General features: G+C 37.3%; 1 pseudogene; it reads right to left on the bottom strand.

Annotated features, from left to right (window-relative positions):
• The window catches only part of LOC131520838 (leukocyte immunoglobulin-like receptor subfamily A member 3), a 36,695-nt pseudogene extending 21,327 nt beyond the window's left edge, over window positions 1–15,368 (bottom strand).
• Between the last annotated feature and the right edge of the window lie 9,057 nt (window positions 15,369–24,425).

Below are 24,425 nucleotides of genomic sequence, written 5' to 3'. Positions count from 1 at the left end.
TACAAAGCTTATTTAAACAGAGAAGTATTATAGAGAAATTCTGACTTTTTGATAGAATGCAATGGTTGAACAATCAAACAAAAATAAATAAATAAATAAAAATAAAACTATATATATATATATATATATATATATATATATACACACACACACACATATGCATACAGTGAATATAAAAAGTCTACACACCCCTGTTAAAATGTGATTGTAAAATGTGATTCTGTGATTGAGAGCAAATGAAAAATGAGACCAAAATAAATCATTTCAGAACTTTTTTCCACCTTTAATGTAAACTATAAACTGTACAACTCAATTAAAAAACAAACTGAAATCTTTTAGGTGGGGGCGAGAGTAAAAAAAAAAAATAATAATAATAATAATAATGTGGTTGCATAAGTGTGCACACCCTTAAACTAATACTTTGTTGAAGCACCTTTTGATTTTATTATAGCACTGTCTTTTTGGGTATGAGTCTATCAGCATGGCACATCTTGATTTCACAATATTTGCCCATAAATATCACTGTTGCGCCATATTTTCTCCACTTGATGACGACCGTCTTCACTGTGTTCCATGGTATATCTATGCCTTGGAAATTCCTTTGAACACTTCTCCTGACTGATACCTTTTAACAATCAGTACGTTTACATGGACATCAATACTCCGATTTTAATACGATTAAGACAATACTCTGATTAAGAGTCTACCATGTAAACAGAGATTTTTGATGACCTTAATCCGGCTAAAGTCATAATCGAAGTAAACACAAATCGCATTAAGACATGTGGAGTATTCCTATTTTAGTCGCATTATCGAGGTGCAGTACCAGAGTCGCATTTTGCGACAGGATACACACACGGCAGTGATCAACCGTTTGACGGCAAACAAAAGAGCTTCAACACCACCGTTGTCTGTACACACGTACAAATAATTAACTGCACTTGAAGCGTTCATAAAATTAAAAATGAAACACCCAAAACTGTATATGGCATCATAACGAAGACGAACTATATGTTTATATGTGAAATTCTGGAGGGGACGTCAGATGTCGTCGCGTGGTGACGTAATGATGCATACCATTAATCGATCTATGTACTATAACATGTAAAACGGGAACATGAAAGGATTATTCTAAAAGCAACTCATGTAAACACCTTAGTCATAATATTGTCTTATTCAGAGTAAGGTAAATAATTAGATTACTGATGTCCATGTAAACGTAGTCAGTGAGATCCCTCTGATGCTTTGAAACCTCTGCGGACCACAGCTTTTGCTGTAAGAAGCGGCCAAAAAACAGCTGAACTTTATTTGGGGTTAATCAAAGGCACTTTAAATGATGGCAGGTGTGTACTGACTCCTATTTAACATGAGTTTGAATGTGATTGCTTAATTCTGAACACAGCCACATCCTTAGTTATAAGAGGGTGCACACTTATGCAACCACATTATTTTAGTTTCTTATTTTTTACTCCACCTTTCCTAAAATATTTCAGTTTGTTGCACAGGTTAAAGTTTACATTAAAGGTGGAAAAAGATTTATCTTGGTCTAATTTTTTATGTCACAGAAACCTGGCATTTTAACAGGGTGTGTAGACTTTTATATCCACTGTATATATATATATGTGACCCTGGACGACAAAACCAGTCTTAAGTGTCAATTTTTCGAAATTGAGATTTATACATCATCTGAAAGCTGAATAGATAAGCTTTCCATTGATGTATGGTTTGTTAGGATCGGACAATATTTGGCAGAGATACAACTATTTGAAAATCTGGAATCTGAGAGTGCAAAAAAATCAAAATACTGAGAAAAATGCCTTTAAAGTTGTCCAAATGAAGTTCTTAGCAATGCATATTACTAATCAAAAATTAAGTTTTGATACATGTACGGTTAGAAATTTACAAAATATCTTCATGGAACATGATCTTTGCTTAATATCCTAATGATTTTTGGCATAAAAGAAAAATCGATAATTTTGGCCCATACAAGGTATTTTTTTGGATACCCCAGCGACTTAAGACTGGTTTTGTGGTCCAGGGTCATATATATATATATATATAAAAGCCTGGTTTGATGATCATATGAGCCATTTTTGTTTAAAAATGACAATGAGACTTTGTTTTGAGATCAGAATAAGGAAGATCCTGTTTTTAGCCAAAGATTCAAAGTTATATGCACAAAAAAGGGCAACACATGTTTGATGCTTGGCCCTAAAATTCTGAACCCTTTTCAACCACTTAGAAAACACTTAAAACTGCTCAAGGAGCTAAAATTGAAAGAGGCTCATTAATAACATATTAAATGTGTGTTTGTATGTACTGTGTATGAAGAGATGCTCAAACTCACCTGATACTGTCAGTGTAACTTTATCACTCGTTTGTGACCAGCGTGATCCTTCTGTCTCTGATCCTTCACAGGAGTATTCACCTGCGTCAGACTCAGTAACAGAACTGAATGTGTGTTTCTGTCCATCACTGAAAACACTGCTTAAACCTTCTTTATACCATCTGTAGCTCCAGCTAGTGACTCCTTCAGAATATATGTTACATCTGAGAGTGACTGTCTCTCTTCTGAACACATGTAGAGCAGGTTTAATGGTCACTGTGGGTTTTGATCTTTCTGTACAATGACAACAATTCACAATGAAAATAATGTGATAAATGATTTAACGAATAAAAATTAAATGTGTTTTTCCTGTATGAACACTTGATTGTAAAACATGACTCATGTTAGTCTAACTCAACTTAGACTGAAGTGTTGTTCGATTATAATCATTAATATCTTGCTAAATCATTTTCATTGTGTTCTCAGAGAAAACTGAAATACTTGCCGTATATTGTTACTGCTGCTGGTTTACTGTAATCTGTGTAATATGTGTAATATCCTCCTCTTCGTGCTCTGCATCTGTACTCTCCTCCATCAGAGACTGTCACACGTTTGATTGTTTTAGTTGCAGCTCCAGTAGATTCAGGGTTTGAGTCTTTTTCCAGAGAAACTCCCATCCATTCTGTGACTGAATCCCCTCACATCTCAGAGTAACTGAGTCTCCAGTGAACACTGAACGCTTTGGATCAACAGTCAGAGTTAGTTTAGAAAAACCTGTCAATATAAAGTTAGTGGGAGCATGAGTTATATAATATTCCTAAAGTTTTATAAAACATATATATTCATCTATTTCTGTCTCATAATGGTATCATTTATTGTGTGCATATATTGCACATACATGTTCCCATATAAAGCTCAATGTATACACATATTCACAGAATTGAGTTACAGTTGATTTCTAATTCCCTGCTTTGCTTGTGACTGTTAATGAAAAGTAAATGTTAAAATTAAATGTTATTTCATGTGTTTTTTGCTCAATTGTAATATGGGGGAGAACTGTTTGTGTTTAATGTTGTATTATTTTGGGATTTAAGAGGGTTTCTGGTATGTTTGAGGTTTTGGGGTTGCTGTCGTGCTGAAAAGTAGAGCATGTGGTTAAGATGATGATTGGCCAAAGACGATTTAGATTATATGTTACTTTATTTAAAAAGTAATGGCTGTTCAGTCTTCAGCACAGTGAGTCTCTTTGTCAAATACTTTAGTACATGCAAGTGCGCTTTTGCTATCGGTGACTAGCAATATATGAAATATATACACAGATGAGCCATTACATTATGACCACCCTGATAGCAAACAACCATTGAATCAATGTTAAAAGTTGTTGATTTGTCAATGTTAATTACACTGAATCAAAACCACTTTTGCACCCGAATATAATGTTGAAAAAATTTTTAATTGAAAAATCAGCTTCAACATTTTTTAGTATTATGTCTCAACTTTATTACAGCTTGACACCATCACAAAAAATAATCTATACTCCAACTTAACTTTAAAACTTCTCTTTGTTTACTAATGCATAAGTGTTTACAGTGAAACAGCACTGTGTTAAGCACTGAAAAATAATTAACTTAATGAAAAGCAAGAGTCAAGAACCCAACTAAATCAAACACTGATCACAATAATGATCACAAAAATTTCAACATTAATTGCGGGTGCAAAAAGTATATTAATTAAATGCCATTAACACTGACAAATCAACAATTTTTTTAACATTGATTCAGTGGTTTTCACCTGCTTTTTTGCTATCTGGGTTGTCATGAATGGTTACACTTGGTCCACAGCAATGTTCAGATACCTGGCAGCTATCAGGGATTGTGTTGTTGGGATAATGGGGTCTAAAGTGTCCCAAGAAAACATTGCACTTGACAAAACAATGCCGTCACTGTCCTGATTCTACCCAACAGTGCATCCAGGTGCCACAGTCTCTGTTGGTAATCGGTGTATCCGCAGTCGGCTGTTGACGTGATGCACCAGGAATCTTGATTCATCAGACCAGGTCACTTTCTTTTAATCATCCACTGCATGCAGTTAGCATGGGGACCCGGCTGGGTGGTCGACTAAGCAGACCCATAAGCAGAAAACTGCACAGTGTGGTTCTTTCTACTGTGGTTCACTACTGTTTAGCTGTTGGTGATCTGTCACACTGTGGCCCTGTGGTTACTGTGAATAATGCACGACAGTTTCCGCTGCCCTCCGGCCTCACTGAGCTGCAGACAACATGCAGGTGGTTTGTCCTTTCTCAAACTATGATAAATTTACAGCTTTTTCCATTCTGACACTGAACACTCTACTGACAGAAAGGTGGTATAAATACTGCTGAACTGCACCTGCAGCTCATTGCTCTAGGCTGGGGTTGCTCATAGTGTAATGGCTCATAATGTAAATAATTCTAAAATACATTTTATTATATATTTATGTGTGTGTCTGCATGAGTAAAAATATGTTCACACATGCAGTACCATCTCTTATCACATTTGCATCTACAGTATATGTTATAAAGCGTTTTACTGAATATAAAAACATACATTATGTGAAGTAAATATACTGTCACATATTTTTCAGTATATGAATAGCGGCAAATCCTTATGTATTATTAAATATATTGTAATATATTAACACAATATAGTATTCTGTAGATTTTCAATATATCGTTACATCATTTAGTATATTGATAATTCAGATATATAAGAAAATATATTTTCTTTGTGTAAGGGAAGTTAGGACAACATTCACCTGTGTCAGACATTTACATTCACAGTTCAAGGACAACAAAGGTGCAAAACCACCCTAGATTGGTTTCAAACCCACAACCTTTAAGTTCACAGCAAAGAGATGGATCTACTGTGCCACACCACCTACATGTATAGCAGCAGCCAATGAGACACATCAGTTATCAAAGATACTAAAATGGCAAAGAGGTCAACAATGGAAAAAATGGTATTATAATTAGAAACAAAAACAGTTGACAATATATTTTGCTATGTCTGATTATCAAGACTTCAGAAACTGAAATCATCTTCATTTTGAAATCAGTATAAGAATCCGTTTTTTAGGCAAAGATTTAATGTTATAAAAAGGGCAACACAAGTTTGGTGCTTGTCCCCTAAAAATCTGATCACTTTTTAACCTCTGAAGAAACACTTAAGAAAACTGCTCTGGGAACTAAAATTGAGAAACACACTCCACATCGTGAATGACTGAAATCCTGCAGCGCCCGCAAGGTCCCCCTGCTGAAGAAAGCACATGTACAGCCCGTCTGAAGTTTGCCAATGATTCAGAGGAGAACTGGGTGAAAGTGTTGTGGTCAGATGAGACCAAAATCCAGTTATTTGGCTTCAACTCAACTCGCTGTGTTTGGAGGAGGAGGAATGCCACCTGTGACCCCAGGAACACCATCCCCACCGTCAAACATGGAGGTGGAAACATTATGCTTTGGGGGTGTTTTTCTGCTAAGGGGACAGGACAACTGCACCGCGTCAAAGGAACGATGGATGGGGCCATGTACCGTCAGGGCCAGGGCATTGAAAATGGGTCGTGGATGGGTATTCCAACGTGACAGTGACGCAAAACACACGGCCAAGACAACATAGGAGTGGCTTAAGAATAAGCACATTAAGGTCCTGGAGTGGCCTAGCCAGTGTCCAGACCTTAATCCCATAGAAAATCTGTGGACGGAGCTGAAGGTTCGAGTTGCCAAACGTCAGCCTCAAAACCTTAATGACTTGGAGAGGATCTGCAAAGAGGAGTGGGACAAAATCCCTCCTGAGATGTGTGCAAACCTGGCGGCCAACTACAAGAAACGTCTGACCTCTGTGATTGCCGACAAGGGTTTTGCCACCAAGTACTAAGTCATGTTTTGCGAATTGGTCAAATACTTATTTTTACTCATTAAAATGCAAATCAATTTATAACTTTTTTGAAATGCGTTTTTTCTGGATTTTTTTGTTGTTATTCTGTCTCTCACTGTTCAAATAAACCTACCATTAAAATTAAAGACTGATCGTTTCTTTGTCAGTGGGCAAACGTACAAAATCAGCAGGGGATCAAATATATATAACCTGTAGGACCTCCTTTAGCCCACAAAACAGCAGCCACACAACGATGCATTGATTCAGTGAGGTGGCATATGTCTCTTGAGGTATCTGGTACCATATTTTCAACAGGAGTTAGCATGGGGACCCGGCTGGGTGCTGTGACAAATTGCCCTGATCACCACGGTTTAACTGCTGATGATTTGTCACACTGTGACAGTCTCAGCTGGACGATGGTTTGATGTTTGGACATCTGTGCACCACTTCTGATATGTACTCACTACAGCGACACGTGAACAAACAAGGCCTGCCGTTTATCATCACTTATCACATGTACAGCTACAGTATTATGAAGTATATAATTGAACAAAGAGAACAACAAAGGTGCAAAAACCACCTTAGACAGGGTTCAAACCCACAACCTTTAGATTAACAGCCCATAGCTTGAAATACTGTACCACAACACCTACATCTATAGCAGCAGCCAAAGAGACACATCAGTTACCAAAGTTTCGTGCAGATACAGCAGTTTACAATAAAATTCAAAACGGCAAAGTGGTCAACAATGGAAAAAAAAATTGTCTTATTTCTGACCAGTATGTGGAGCTGTTACCAAACACAAGCCCATGCCCTGCAAACAAGCTTGCACTGGCCCTTTACGGGCTGTCAGCGCAGGGACCCTGAGAATTTGCTCATTGGCAAAACGTTGGCCCCTTAGCACTGGCCCTGCATGGGCAGCCCTCACTTAGCCTCCAGGAAGCCTAAGCGCTGTTTTATTGATGATAATAAAGTTTGAACTCACTGTTATGGGTTCCTGACCCTTGACTTTTTAATTTAAGTTTTTCTCTGGCTGCTGTAGCTGTGTGTTTTTGAAGCACATATGTTATAGCAGAGGTTGCAAAAAGAAAAGTTGACTTGATGATTCAGTCACGTGATGGACCAATTCCCTGATTTCACCCAGAGTTTGATCTCTGAGGGCATTATTTAGATTTAATTATTTACATTGTAGTATTCACACTAGAATATAACTGCATGAAATTATATCCTGTCCAGTGTTGGGTAAGTTACTTTCAAAAAGTAATTAATTGCAATTACTAATTACATCATCAATATTGTATTTAAATTACTTTACTGATTACTCTGTCTGAAAAGTAACTTGGTTACTCAATAAGTAACTTAATTATTCAAATCGCTAATTAGGCTACATCTTAAAATCCCTATAAACCTTAATAGAAATTAAACTGTTCATTCTTTCAATTTGAGTCAAACATAGAATAGTTTAGCCTTTTAGATTTAACACAACTTTATTACTTAAACATTTTTTAAATTAAAAAAAAATCTGAAAGTGAACGAACCAGCGCGCGGAGGGTTAACGCCGCTGCATTCAATTTTATCTTTAGATGGTAAACTTAGATTTTAAATTCAATATTGATTTTAGAACTGTTGAAATTATTTAGTGTATGTAATGCAAGTACTTTATAAGTAACTGTAATTAAATTACCTAAAAATGAACAGTAATCCCTTATTTTATTTTTTCAGTGGATAAATAATTTAATTACAGTAACGCTTTACTTAGTAACGCATTACACCCAACACTGATCCTGTCTTAATGTTTTGAACATTTTTAAGTCATACAGATATTATTTGGAAGGGATCATATAGACTCACAGAGATATAAACCTCAACAATGGTGACAGTCAACAAAATATTCAGATCAACTCTGAACATCACAAAACAAGCTTTTCATTGATTGTCACCATTGTTGAGGTTGATACGCTGAATCTTGATACCTGTGTGAGTCTACATGACCCTGTTGAATATAATTTCTGCATAATGATGTAAAAACGTTCAAAATATTAAAGCAGGTTAAAATTTCATGCAGTGGGATTCTAGGTCTACTATAAAGTGAAGTTATTAAAGTCTGTGTGAAGAGAATTCTGATAATTGTTTCTAAACACATTACAAAGATTCTGAACTATGTAGTACTGAATTGTGGAGTTAAACCATTAAACAGTTTTTCACCAATTCTGTGTTCAAGATTTTTTTTGGGCGGGGCTAAAACGGTTGCTCGATGACGCAATGATGCCCCTAACACTATAATAACTATGTTGAGAGGTCCAGTTCTTAATTTGTCTTTTTGAATGTCTGTGATGTTAGATATACAGATTCTCGGAAGGGACGGTTCTAGGGTGGATACCCAGGTCTTAGAATACATACAATTTAAAATCGTGGAGTGTTCACAGTTCACATCTAAAAACGCTTGGAAACGCCAGCTTTACCGCTTTCTCTTCTTTCAAAGCGCACCGGAACTTGCGCTCTTGTGGTGTTTGCCCTTGCTAAGCAACCTTGAAGACGAGAAGGTATGGCGTTAAAAGTGGGACAAAACTGCGCAAGAGCATGAACACAGCCCGCAAGCGAATTACAGTACTGCACGCACAAGATAACAAAACCGTGAGCAGAATCTGCACGCGCGCGCAGATCTAAACAAGTGCGCAAGTAATCAGTGGCGGTTCTACATTGAATTACTCTCCGGGTGAGACCCCTCTGAGCGCCCCCATCCGAGAAAAAAAAGAAAACAATTGTAGGTTTTTTTGCTAAAAATTTTGCACAAACAGCCATGTTTTACTATAACAATATAAGTGTAAGACAAGCTTATATTTCTCAATTGCACAAATCCTTCAACACGAAAAAAACACAATTCTGCACAAAACAGTATAAGTTATCAGAACTTAAATAAATATACTCTATATACATAATAAACACTCTGTGTTTATTTGGCACTCGACAATCAACAGATTTCCCATCCCCCAACACTGTCACTCACGACCAGAGGTCAAGACTAAACCACAAAGTGAAAATAGCAGTATTCTTTAGTGATGTTATTTACACAGAATAAATAGAATCTAAAGCTATTTGCACTGTTAAAGGGGTGGTTTACTGCTTTTTTTCTTTGCTTGATTGCGTTTATGGGGTGCAATATAACATGTCTTTGTGTTTCGTTTGTTAAAAAACGCCTTATTTTTCATATATTTCACCTTTATTGTAAGCCGCTTTCTCCTGTCATTTGAACGACCGGTTGACTTCCTGATTCTCTGAAACCACGCCCTCAGAAACAGGCGATGGGCTCAGATTGGTTAGTTGGGCCGGTGTGTTGTGATTGGCTAAACTGCGTACTGCACATTGTCCGGAAACGTCACGCCCATCACCTTCACGGGCGACAGCTGCATGTGCTCCGGTCAAATGTAAATAATGGCGTCAATATTGCCGTATCAGTTTGAGCCAGAATCAGACCCAGAAAGCGGCAATGAAGAGAGTCAAACAGAACTTCTGCAAGCACGGCTCTTACAAACGTTTCTGAATGAAGTTTGCTGTTGTGATTACATATCATTTTTTGAAGTTTGTACACGTTTGTCTTATACACACAAAATAGCATCGAACTAACTATAACCAAACAGCGTTGGCTTGTGTTTACGTTCTTGATCAAATAAAAAATTACGTCATAAAGTATACATGGAAAATACATTTACAAAATTAGTACATAATTACAAATTCGGGTCCAAAATGTTTGTACGCGTTTGTCAAAGACACACGAAATGGCATTTAACTAACTGGCTACTAAAGCCAGCGTTGGCATTTGTTTACGTCCTTGATAAAACTAAAACATTACATCTGAAATTATACAAGCAAATACATTTAAAATTATGAAATCTTACTTACAGGTTGTGGCCCAACAACTGCTGCCTCTGGTTTTAAAGTTGTAACTGCTCCATGTTTTAGTAATAGTTTCTGTGTGAATCCGGCATTGAACTCGTGTAGATTCTGGAAGCTGTCTTCCGTAAAATGCGCAGCACAGAGAGCTAAATTACGATTGTAATTGTCAGGAACATAATCAAACATAAATTTTAACCATTGTTGACGAACTACAGCGTCCGTAGGAAGCCCGAACACAGAAGACCTGACAGCTGGGTGAAAATAACACAGTTTCGACGGCATGGCTACAACTCTCCACTATAACTCTTCCTCTTCGACACAGCCGCATAACATGGCCTTGCCCCCTCTTTTGCATGTTCCGGAGGGAGGGGTTGATGCAAATTTATGGGTTTGTTACGTATGCAACCCGGGAAGTATCTCGTTGTAGTCCCATATGAGTCGTTTTTGTAGGCATTAAACTTCCTGATTTTTAAAAGACGATATCTCCGCTTAGGTTGAACTTTCAGCGCAGCAACTTTGCAGATACTGTTCATGCACCAACAGCAACATTACACACTATTTAAAATGAAAAAAAGTGAAATCGCAGTAAACCACCTCTTTAAAATAAAATAAAAACATTATTAGAGAAAAACATTACTTATTGCATAAATAGTGGTAATTATCTGCACTTCTGCATTGTAATACATTATAAAATAGTATGCAATAACTTATTGAGTGTAATTTTTATTTCTAATTATTAAATGGATGCCACCTTATTGGGACAAAAGCCCTCTCTACACCTACCCTAACCCTACCCGATACTTTATGTTCAACTTTTTGATTATTTCCTTCATTTTTATTAAAAAATAAATGCTTTTCTGGTGTGATTTGAAATTTAAAAAGGGAGAAAAAAAGTTCCCCAAAAGGCAGATTAGATCCCCGGTCGATCGTGTCAAAAGAAGCGTAACGCAAACTTTACCATCTGCACCACTGAATCTGCCAACTAGCAACCGTCTTTTGCAAATTTGACTATCCCAATCATACCTTTGTGGGTGGAGCTAATGTAAATAGCCTCTGCCAGCAACATAGCTATTTGCACTTAAATAGACACTCCGATGTTTTTTTTTTTTATATATTCCCAACAATTAAACAGTTGCCCACAGAAAAAAAACAGGGGGTGCTGCAGCACCCTCAGCACCCCCACTTCCCGCGCCTCTGGATGTGACTGACTTTAAGCCCACCTGTCCCACTAATGGAGCGGACAAGTGGAGGTGAACTGTCCCCCGCGGCCGCGCCCCCCTCCCCTTTCCACTTCTCACACAGCTTCTCTCACAGATTGGCGCCCCTGCTTGTTGAGATGGTACCGTGCACAGCAGGGACGCCAATTTGCCAGTTCCCCACACAGTTATATGATAGATAATATGATAGATAATAGAAAACCGCTTAGCGGCGCAGATGATTATTATTATTATTTTTCTCCAAGTGCTTGTGCCGTCCCCCACGTGTCATGAAAAAATGCCGCCCCGGGCGGCTGCCTGGTTCGCACATGCCTAAAACCGCCACTGCATATAACACACACATTATGCCGCACACAGGCTCTCAACAACAATAACGGCTGATCAACAACTTCAACAGTAGGCTTGCGGGCTGTGTTCATGCGCTTGCACAGTTTTGTCCCACTTTTAACACCATAAGAAGGTTTCAACTCAGGTTTCCAACTCACTGCAGCGCTGACGCGCTCACCGCGCGCTTGCCGCGCGTCTACAGTTAAATAATGAACTTGCACGCTCAAACATGTAGCCTCAGTTGCATCCCTTCAGGTTGTAGCGGTATTTGAGCGTTGAGAGAGACAACCGCTTTCCCGCGAGTGGGCGTGGTTTCAGCGCTGACAGCGGACACGCCCCCAGCATTTGAGAGCAGAGAGTCCTGCTTATTTTTCAACGATTTTGATAACTTATTTTAGTTACTTGGCGGGTTTTTTTAATCATTCAAATTTGGCTGGGTGGTTAATAACACATTTTTCTGTTGTGTGACAAACTCAGAACACATATATTAATATCACTTTACACGGACACTACATGACGACTGAATCATAAGTAACTATCATCACCTGATCAGTTTGTCTTCTCACAACTTTTGCTATAACAAATGTGCTTCAGAAACACACAGTTATAGCAGCCTGTTACGTTATGATGTTTGTTTCTTTTTATAATAAATTTGTATTCTGCTGGATGTTTTCTTTTTGAGTTTCAGATCGCCACTGATTTGCTGAGTGTTGCCGCCTATCAGTGGTAATTGGGTGACCAGCTGGCGGTTTTCTTTAAAACGCCTCTTCCGTTCATCAGAAGGGGGTCGGTGTGACTTCGGGTCGGTCGCACTGCTCCAGGCTTCCTGCTTGCCGCAGACCAAAATCTGTTTTGTTGAGTGTTTCATTTGATCGTTGGTTTAGTTTGGAATGTGGTAGAAATGTAGGAGAGACCTGCCTTTTTGTTTAGATTTCCTTTTTATGATGTTTATTTTAAGAGTAGTTAGGTTAGGTTGATTGTATTTATTTTTCTTTTCTTTGTGGTAGGTTATTCATATTGTTGTTTTACTTTATTAGTTTGGTTTTGTTTGTTATTTTGGCCTTGGGTCTCTCTGATGAAAAATACCATTTGACCCATTCTTGTTTTCTCTCTTTATTTATTTTCTTAGATATTGTATTGTTTAAATGTTATTTTTGGTTGGACCGTGGGTCCCTTAAGGAGGGCTACTAATTATTGGTGGTTTTCCCCTTTTGTATCTTAAAATAAATTTACCTTACTTATTGTGATTTGTTCAGGTTCTTTTTGGTCTGATGGCCTGCCGGAGGTCTTTTGGTTCCTTTTTTATTTATTTATTGCGTCTTACCCCTAGCGGACGTAATACAGCCAAACAAACATTAAAGCTAAGTCAAGGGTCAAGAGCCCAACTAAAGCAAGCGCTTACCTCCATAACGGTGACTTCAAACTTTATTATTTTCAATAAAACAGCGCTTAGGCTTCCTGGAGGGCCAGTGCTAAGGGCCCAACATTTTGCCAATGAGCAAATTCTCAGGGGCCCTGCGCTGACAGCCCTAAGTGGGCCTGTAAAGGGCTTGTTTGCAGGGTGCCTACAAAGCTTATTTAAACAGAGAAGTGTTGCAGAAATACATCACAACTATTTTCTTAGGGTGTCATTTGGTAATAGTTAAACAATAAAAAAAAAAAACCTTGTCTGACAATCATATGAGCCGAATTCGTTTTTTTTAAAAAACCCTTGAAAATGAAAGCAGATGTCAATATATTTTACAATGTCTGATTATTAAGACTTCGTCTTCATTTTGAGATCAGGATAAGAATCCTATTTTTAGCCAAAGATTCAGTTATAAAAAGGGCAACAAGTTTGGTGCTCGGCCCCTAAAAATCTGAACACTTTTTAACCTCTTAAGAAATACTTAAAAAAAAACTGCTCTGGGAGCTGAAATTGAGAAATCACTCATTAATAAACGTGTGTTTGTGTGTGTTTATGAAGAGATGCTCAAACTCACCTGATACTGTCAGCGTAACTGCATCACTGTGGTGAGACATGCGTGATCCTTTAAATCCATAACAGGAGTATTTACCTGCGTCAGACTCAGTGACAGAACTGAATGTGTGTTCCTGTCCATAACTGAAAACACTGGTTGAACCTTCTTTATACCATCTGTAGCTCCAGCTAGTGACTCCATCAGCATATATGTCACATCTGAGAGTGACTTTCTCTCCTCTGGACACATGTTGAGCAGGTTTAATGATCGCTGAGGGTTTTGGTCTTTCTGTACAATGACAACAATTCACAATAAAAAATAATGTAAATAATAAAATGAGCTGTTTTTACTGTATAAACAGTTTATTGCAAAACACACGTTATATCAGATTAGACTGAAGTCTTGTTCTTTATAGCTGTTACAGTCACTTATTAGTGTCTTATGAAACATTTTCACTAATTTCTCAGAGCAGTTCATTATTTGAGGAAATATATTTGCTGTGTATTGTCACTGCTATTAGTTCACTAAAATTTCTTCCTCTAGTCATAACACAAAATAACTTAATAAGGTGTATTTATAATAATTTAAAATCATAACTCTTACATAACATAACTCTTTTTACAGTTAGTTTGTAACAGTGTAGAATCACTCGTATGTGAATATGTGATGAAATTCATTCACCTTCAGTTTGTCCAGAGTGGATGATTGAAATCAGCACTAAAAACACAAAAAGAAAATGTCAGCATTGAGCTGATACTGTGTACAATACATTAGCCATATGAAGGTATATTCTTCTTCCTTTGCTTGTAAAACACCATCATTTTACTCTTAAATATTTGTCAGCTTCACAACACAGGTTTCTGTTCAGTCAATTTTGTTAACACTTTATTTTGATGGTGCCTTTTGAGCATTCTGTTGACAATAAATAACTTTGCACGAGTCAACTAACTCTCATTAGAGTACTAGACTGTCTGAATAATATCTGCTAACTCTTTATTGTGATGGTGTCCCAACAGACACTCTGACTATAAGTAATTTTGCGAGTACATGTAAACTTATTTTAACCCAACCTTACCAGTCTAATAATACTCTACTAACACTCTAATGAGAGTCAGTAGATATGTAGATGCAATGATACTTATAGTCAACAGAATGTTAAAGGGACCATCAAAATATGTCTATAGACCTTTTCATCTAACTTGTCTACACTTTCAAGGGTCTGAAAACTGTGACAGTAATAAAGATGAACTCATAATAAGATATTGTGTGGAGGACTGCATATGTCTCCAGATGAACACAGAAACAGTGGTTTGATATTTTACAGATTTCATCATCATAGCAGAGAAACCTGTTTAAGGAACTGACAGACTGATCACAAGCAGAGGAATAAAGAAACTCTTACTAAGTGCGCACTAGTGAAGCATCTGAGCAAATCAAACCAACAGAACTGATTCAACAAACGTTATTAAAACACAAAAAATCTGATTGACTGAACAAACAGGCTGACCAAAACACAACAAAGTGCTTTTCTCTTTCACAAACAGCACTAACTGCACACCTGCTCCTTCCTTCACATGTTTTATCCCTCATATATCATGAAAGAAAAAAAGAAAAAAATCCAGGAACACTAAACCACTTGATCCCATTCATAATATAAGAGCAATTAACATCCACTGAAACACATCCAGAGAAAGCAATACTCACAGAACACAAGAGGAAGTTGACTGAGCTCCATACTGACCGAATAATGACAGACAGTTAAACACACAGACTGTGTTAAAGCCTCAAGACTTCCTGATACCTTTCAGATCCAACATGACACATTATACAGATACAAATGCATCGTGTGTTCGAGAAAACATTGCTAAAAGTTTTCACAAAAATGTCAAACTGACTGACATGCAAGTTTTGGACAGAAATGTTGTCATGATTCAGTATCAATGTATCGATCTGCACAAGGACACGAAGATTGGGGATCCAAAAGCAGTTTATTATGGTAATCCAAAACTGTAATCCATACACAGGCATAAGGTCACACACAGGGTAGTCAGTCCAAAGGGTAACAAACAGGGCAGAAAACAAGACAAAATCCAAATAATACACAGAAACCAGGAAAAGCAAACTCGGAGAAGCTGTGTGACATAGTGATGTGACGTTCGAAACCGAGGCTTCGAAGCTTGTATCAAAAAAACAACACATTTCACATTGAAGCGCTGTATCGGAGCTTGATTCGTTTTGCCAAAAACACGTGATCTATGACGTCCGAAGCTTCATTCGCCTGAAAACCACGTGACTGCTTCAGTATCTGGTTCAAACGAAGCGAACCTCAGCGCCGTTTCCTTTACATTATAATGCGTTAGCATTGTTTTTATCCTTTTCCCTTGAAATAACAGTCTAAGGACTGAGGAGTTAATATTAACAGATCACAGATTTAATTCATGAGATTATGTTTGATTTATTTTAATTATTTTCATGGCAGTACAAGATGGCCACAGCATGAACCGTTTTAAAAAAGCTTCGAGTAATGAACCGTTTTCCAATACCATTGGGTTGAAACCTTCACTGGTTCAGAACACTTCACTTTGCCATCGCTAGTGTGACAACAAGCAAGACTAAGCAACAAATGAGTGAAAAACCAGGCATTAAACAGAGTGAGACTGATGCTGTAACAAGACACAGATGAATGCAATCAGTGATCAAGAGTCCAGACAAAGGATTATGGGGAATGTAGTTCTGAGGGAGTGACAGCAGTGTGAGGTGGAGGTCTTCACGGGTCCTAAAATCCGTACTCGACCCGAAGTGACCCGAATCATTTCTTACCCGAACCCGACGTGCATAAATAATTTTTGAAAAAAGATAAACCCGACCCAAGACAAGACCTGATGAAATTAGACCCGAGTCCGACCCGACTGGACCCGAACGTAAACGTCATTGACGTGTGCACAGCCTGCAGCCCCGCATCGGTCCGGAAAAATCCCAGGGTTTTGCTCATTGATTTGGCCGCTGCTCCATTACTTTCATTCAGTTTATTTACTTATTAGCCTATTACTTTATATTTTTGCCTGCTTGATGGATGCATGTTATTTCTGAGTTTGGCTTTCAGTTGTAACCAGTGGATTTAAAATATAAACGTGATAGTTTTATAAAACTTAAATCGATAGGTTTATAAATCATGGATTTGCTAGTTTTGTCTGCAATGTTATTTACCTCATCTCCGGTGAAGGGCTTCTGCAAACAAAAAAGAAAAGCCTTGCATTGACACGCAGCGTAATGAAGTGAGTGGATTTCCTGATGGAGCTCATATCTATGAGATGGATTTCTGAGGTTACAATCGTATGTTCCTTTGTTACGTGTGTTTCTCAAAAATGAACTGAACATGAACGCACAAGTAGGCTACACATCCGGGAAAGTTTAAAAGAATTCGGGTCTAATCGGGTCCATTTGGGAAAAGCACATTTATTTTAATAACCCGAGGCTGCTAATACCGAACTCGACCTGTGTCCGAGGCACTCGTAGAAGCTTTGGACCCGAACCCGCTCGGATCTCGGGTCGAGTCTCGGGTTTTCGGATCCAAGTGGACCCGTGAAGACTCTAGTGTGAGGTGGAGTGCTCTCTGGAGGAGCTCATGGGCAATCCAGCCGGCGATCGTAACAATAAAACAATCAGCATCAATCTTCCATTAAGTAATATTCCAGTATGAACAAGGAAAATGAAACAACGCTTTGATGGATATTTAATGTAATTATGGCATTAGCTGTATTTATAATAAGCAGAAACTAGTGATCAACTGCTGCTTTCACACTAGTTAATGTCACTGAGCTCAAACAGAACAAACCAAACCACAACTAAACTCATCTCTATCTGTTTCTCTTCTCTGACGCAGATGGTGTTTTTTTTTCTGCCTGTGAACACAGTTTAATATTCATACAACAAAACAAGGGGTATATAAATCAAGGGATTTAACATTTTTTATGCTTATTTTTGTCAATCAATCTGGCTACTTAATGATTCAAATAACAATTCCTTTAGTACTTTTGAAGAAATGTTTGGGGAAGAAAATAAATTGAATCTTCCTCAGAAGTCTGTTCGGTTCTTTAATGTTATTGCACACATTATTAGCTCATACACACACGCAGACACACACACACACACACACACACACGTCTCCTCTGACACACAGAAGGGTTAAATATGAAAAAAACAATATATGGCAAACAATTCTTTATCATCAGTGGACAGTCACACAGTAGAGTCGTGTCAAATATAACTTATTGATGGGTAACATTGACAATTTAAAGAAAATTACTTTTAGACTCAGTTTAAAGAACCTTCTGTTATTGATTTAAATTTTACAAATATATTTAAGATAGATAATGATGACTTAGTGTGACTTGACTTGAAACATAGGGTGCGCAGAGTATTTGTCTGAGATTATAATATAACTTAATGGGTGAAATATAATTTTTTTGAAGAAAATGTACAAAACATATATTCATTAATGGACATGTAGATAAATTGTAGAGACTGATGCCTTGTCCAAATACTCACACTTGTGGTCTTAGCCACTTGAGAGCGCGTGTATGCGACAGTAAGTAAGTGAGCAAGACTGTCCCAAGTCTTAAAAACACTAAAGTGCAGGGCCCTTAAATCACACTAAATCCACACTATCTTGAATAGTGACTTTTGTCGAGATCTCACGAGAGGTCACGGAAACCTTTCCAATGTAAGTTAAATATTAATATTATAATTAGATATTGTTACATATAATTTGGTAGAGAAACAAAGTGTTGCACATTTTATTGGTGTAAAGATGAGTAGTGGTGATATTTATTTTGTACAACATTTGCAACTGCTTTTCATCACTTAATTAGAAGCACCACAAATTAAACTGTGTCATGTTATAGAGATTACTGAACAGACATTTAGAAGTTGATTTTAAAATGCAAAGCATTTAAAATAAAAATAAAGCTGTAAACTCTTGCATTTTTACAGCACTATAAGTTCTACACACACTTTTGGTCTTCATCCTCACTTGAACACTTGGCCCAAATACAGGAAATACGTCAAATAAGTAGTGAAGTGGTCAAGTGCAAAGACTGCAAATGTGGGTATTTGGAGAAGAGGTGAGTGTGAAAGAGGAAGTACTACAGAAAAATAAAAGAGTGTGAAGAGAAACTCACACCAGAGTTTTTCAGATCTTGTTTTATTGCTTCATGCAGAACGACACTCAACACATAATAATATTATTTACTCTTGCTTGCTGAGCATCAATTTTGCTTTCATAAATCTGTAACTTTATTACAGTCTTCATTCAATTGCTTTAGACAATAAAAATGATTATATTAGCCACTTATCATTAACTTCAGGCCATTGTCTAAAAGATTTCTCAAAATCATTAACACTATTCTTGTGTTTCACTTGTGTTTCAACTCTAAACACATATTCAGCTCTTAAACCATCACAATGTCACCACAACCGACAGTTCTGACCGCGTGAGATAAAAAATAGACCTAAAAAATTAAAATAGACATAAAAAGAAAACTGGTGAAATGTATAGCAGCACAGGGTGCCAACCAAATATTTACCATTAATGGAAATAATGGTTAAAGACTGTTAAAAAAAATAAATAAATAAATAAAATAAAATAAAAAGATCAAAGACTAGCAGAAACAGCCGCCAAATTAAAACAGTAAAATTAAGGAAATATTGTCACAGAATCACACTGAAAACTTTGTAAAAGATGATTCATCCAAGAGCAGCTTTAATATAAAAAATAAATAAACAAAACAATAAAACAATAATCCACACAAGGCAAAGAGAAGAAGCACCAGCACAAGAATATCCAGAGAACAGGATCCAGAGAAAAACACAGAAGAACAGCGTGACAAAACAATACTTCAGCAACAAAGCTAAATGAGTAAATTACAAACAGCAGAAGGCAATGAAAGTCCACAAGCAATAAACAATGATCCGGGAGGAGTGCCCTCTGGTGGCTGTCATGAGCACTCCAGGAGATGCTGAGACGAGACAAAACAAACAAACAAACAAACAAACAAAAACTATCCTAATCGTTCTTATTCTTTTAGAAAAAAAAAAAACCTGTTACTTTACAGGCATTTTCTGGATAATTATTGTGAAACATTAGCTAGCAACCGCACACATGAGCTAATGTAACACAGCATCAGCAACTAAACAGTTACTGCCTTTAAATAAAGTAACATGCAGCATAACATCAATGTTTCTTGGTCTTCTCCAGGACTGAAGCACAGACTCTACTCTTCAGCACAATGACCCACAAAACACAGACAACAGAAACCCTTTCAATCCCAACAGAACATGAAACACTAGCAGATCTCTCTAGATCTCAGTGTGATATGGTGATTAAGTTCCCAAAGTTAATATAAAACTGGTTAATGTTATTTTTCTAATATTGTAAAATATTATTTAATTCGTTATTTGTGTTTATGAGAAGGAAAATATATTTTGTGCATTTAGTAAATTAATTATTTCCATTCGGCATACTTGCATGAGGTCATCGTACGCTGGGTCGGGGTGCGCGCCCGTGATTAGGGCTGTAAGATCTTGATGGGATGGAATCGACTCTCGATTCCCAACGCCTCGGAATCGATTCTTTTTGGAGCTCTACCCGTGATGCGCTTCATTCTCAGTAAATGCAGACACGTGAAGCCATCACACCAGCATCCTTTCTTTAATTCTTTTACACTTCTTTCCAGGTAACTGCAAAGTAGAATGCACAAAATATACTGTCGATTTGAGTATAAACACTGTTTGTAATAATATAAGCGAGTTGTATGTGTTGAAAACTGTTATTTGATACTTTATTAAGAGCTGTCGTGAGTTCAGTGCAGTTGAGCACGTGATTAGCATAGGTGCGCGAAAGCCTGCCATATATAATGAATGGTTAAAGTAGTAGAAATATTATTTTAATCTATAAGAGATAATATTGTTTAGCGTTATGAATTATCTTCAATTTACATGTGGTCGTTAATCTGCGGTGATGGCTGTTAACTGTGTGTTAGGCGTTACATTTGAGTGAATGTATTTGAAGAGTGAATTTCATATGTCTCGTCATTCAATGTAATCCATCAGACAAGGAACTGAGCAGCATGTTCTCAACTGAGGATATGGATTGTATTCTAAATACTCTTTTTACAGTGTCAATTTATTAATAGATTACTTTGGTGTTTATCTGTATATCTTCGAAGCTCTAATCTTCTGGTGAAATATATGAGATTGAGTGTCATTTTGGTAATTGTAAAAGATGAGTATGAAAAGTGTTTCAAGTTGTTCATGTTATAGCCAGTTATTACTATGCAAAAGTCATACATGTGTTGACCATGTAGTGTACTGAGTTGTTGTAGTGTGCATATGCTCTCATTGATTCAACATTCTCAGTAAATGCAGACACTTGAAGCCATCACACCAGCATCCTTTCTTTAATTCTTTTACACTTCTTTCCAGGAGTGCTACATCAGCATCTTCACTTAGTGTGCAGCATATGTATGCAGCAGTCAGAACCACAGAATGTGTCAAAATAAAGATGTGTGATTCATCTGCTGTGGGTAAAACTGCACATTCAGGAATATTTAAAGAACTTGAGAGTATTATTTTTATCTGGATACTAACTGTAATCATGTCTATAGATTACAGTAGTATTATGCTGTGAATAATACAAAAATAGACACACTTCTATTGAATTTTTTATTTTATTTTAATAACCAAGCATCAGCTGCAGAAATAGTTTATTTAAAAAGGAAACATAAGCATATAAAAGCATGACATATTGCAGCAGGAGACTTACAATAAAATAAGGAATATACATGCTTAAAAATGAAAGTGTGTTGATGTGGTTATAATGTGTTATAAAGCTTTGGAGAGTGCAGTGGGGTTTCGTCCATATTATCAATAATACATTATTGATCAAAAATAGCAAAAACCAAACTGGTTAAACCTATGAAATAAAAATTGACCCTTTCTTAGCTATTCCAAAGTGTAACTTACATTTTACAATCAATTCCAGATTAATAAAATCAAATGGGAATGGAATCAATGGAAGTCAAGTGTGTTGGCAAAGCTGGTTAATGGTGACTTTACACCATTCTGGGTCAACACCATGCTTTTCCAATGAGGGGGAAAGGATCTGACTCCACCCACACAGCTATGACGTGACACCGACCATGTTTATTGGTTTTACTGGAAACTGTAATGGTGCCTGTTGGTCTCTGGTGGTAATGGTTGCCTTCTATTGGTGGCTTGTTAAAACCAATAAATCCTAATGGAATATGTCTCAAAATAACACAGAAAACCATTTTTTAATGGTTAAAAGTTGATGGTTTGTAAAGTTCGTAATGGTATGTGTAGTGGAAACCATTATGGTTTTGTTTTGTTTTTGTTAGTAGGAACATAAGCCTATATCAGTTATAAAGTAGTATTGTGAATAATGATATATTACAATACTAAAAGCCGTTTTGGACTTTCTGCACGAGAGCGCCCTCCGGCTTCGAGTATGAATGAAACATGCACTGCATGAGAGTGTTTAGCACTCCATAATGTTCGAGACACCCCTCGCTGCAGACTGTAGCGCGGAGGGGAGGTCCTAAGATGGCGGAGTGAGAAGTGGTGTTTTTAGCAGGCTCTGAATTAAAACTTAAAATTAGCCAAGCTTTTGATCCAGTTTGACTGTAATGGCCCTATTTTATTTCCTAACAATGATGTCGGACCATGACTACAACTTGATTGCTCTTCATGAGGCCTGCGATGATGACATGATTGAGGAGATTGAAGTGGATCAGGCTAAGACCATTGAGGACAAGGCCTTGTCCAAAAAAGATAAGGTCAGCTGGGACCACACACCGATAAAAAACAAAAAAACTAAAAGAAGCAAGGTACAAGACGACCATGCCAAAGAAGACACGGTAAACGCTATCCTCCGGGCGGTACAGGAGCTAACCCTAAAAATGGATGACCAAACTCAGCGATTTATACGCTTCGAAAAGCAGATTAAGGCCAATTCATCAGCCATCAACAAGAACAAAAAATACATATCAGAGCTTCAATCCCAAGTAGCTCATCTTAAAAAAGAAAATGCAATTCTGAAAAGCGCATGTGAAGAACGTGCTCGCTACAAGAGAAGGTGGAATCTGAGGTTGACCGGCTTGCCAGAAAAAGATGACGAGAACGTCCAGGAGACCGTCATCGGGATTCTGATCCAGATTATCCATGTGTCGGTGGAGAGGTTGGGAGACACCGTGGATACTGTGCACCGGCTTGGAAAGAAAGAGAGCGCCGCCACCTCAAACAACGTTTCCAGAGTTGTCATCATTCAGTTTGGAATGCGCACGATTCGGGATGAAGTCTGGAAAAAATCTGAGGATGCTAGAGTCTGCAAAGATCTTCACATCAGCTTCAAGGAAGATTTTTCCAAGGAGGACAGACTCGCCCGTGCCAGACTGTGGCCGTTGGTGCAGGAGGCCCGAAGGAGCGGGAAGCGTTGATTGATAACAAGAGAGTGGACCCAGACTGACTTTTCTTTTCACACTATTGTTATTGTTCTTAAGGTATGTTTTTTACCTGTTTTTTTTTTTTTACAGGGCTATTGCAATTTATCACAATGTTTTGTGGCTAGTAAGGTTACTTATTCCTGTGCATCTTTTCTGTTATCTTTACTGTTATATCTGTTCATTTATAGACTCTTTATTTTATGCTATCCTTGTTATCGTTAAATGTAAGGGGACTGAAAAATGACGTTAAACGTAAGGCAACATTTCTTTATTGTAAGGATCAGAAGGTGAATTGTTTTTTTCTGAATGTGAGGACACTCGTTTTTGGAAACTTCAGTGGGAACTTCTGCCTACTTCAGCCATGGGACATCTCATTCAGCTGGAGTTATGATTTTGTTTTATAGGTTTCAAGGCTCAATTGTTGACCATAAAAGTGATACAACTGGTCATTGGTTAATGGTGACTGTGGAGATTTGACGGTGTTAAATTCATCTCGGTATGTGTATATGGTTACAATAGCAAAGCGCTAAACAAATTATTTTATGCTGACCTATGTGTTAAGATTAGCCAATGGAAGGTGACATATTCAACGGATGAAGTTATCATAGGGGGGGATTTTAATTTGGTCCCAGACAACTCAGCTGACTGTCTTCCCTCTAGAGAGCACCATCACACTTTTGATGACATTTTCAATAACCTGGTTTCAAATACAAATTTGATTGACTTCTGGAGGTTAAAGAATTCAGGCGTTAGACAATACACATGGTTCAATGCATCTAACAATGGGCAGTGCTTCAGGTTGGACTATTGGCTTATTCCATTTAACTGGTTTGATAATATCTCTAAATGTGAAATCAGACCATTGCTCAGTGACTCTGATCCTTACCATAAATAATAACAAGCGACCTCAAAACATAATTTGGAAATTCAATAGTAATCTTTTGCTCAACAACGACTTGTGAAGAAGTTAAAAATCTCATTGTTGAGGTGACCTCTTTAGATTCTTCACCATTAAATAAATGGGAGTGGTTTAAATTTAAAGTTAAAGAAGCAGCAATTAAATTGGGAAAATATTCTTCTAAGCAAATGCGGGTTACACAAAAGGAAATTGTTACTAATATTAACATTCTATGCTCTAAAGCTAAAGTCTAGTGAGGAAAAAGCCCAATTAGAAAATCTCAAAAATCAACTAGATAATTAATTTTTAGATAAATCTCGGGGTGCTTTTATTCGCTCTAAGGCTCGTTGGATCGAGAAGGGTGAGAAAAATT

This window comes from Onychostoma macrolepis, chromosome 15 (assembly GCF_012432095.1).
Source record: "Onychostoma macrolepis isolate SWU-2019 chromosome 15, ASM1243209v1, whole genome shotgun sequence".
Classification (NCBI taxonomy): domain Eukaryota; kingdom Metazoa; phylum Chordata; class Actinopteri; order Cypriniformes; family Cyprinidae; genus Onychostoma; species Onychostoma macrolepis.
Note: the sequence above shows the minus strand (reverse complement) of the source record. Positions and strands in the feature narration are given on the sequence as shown.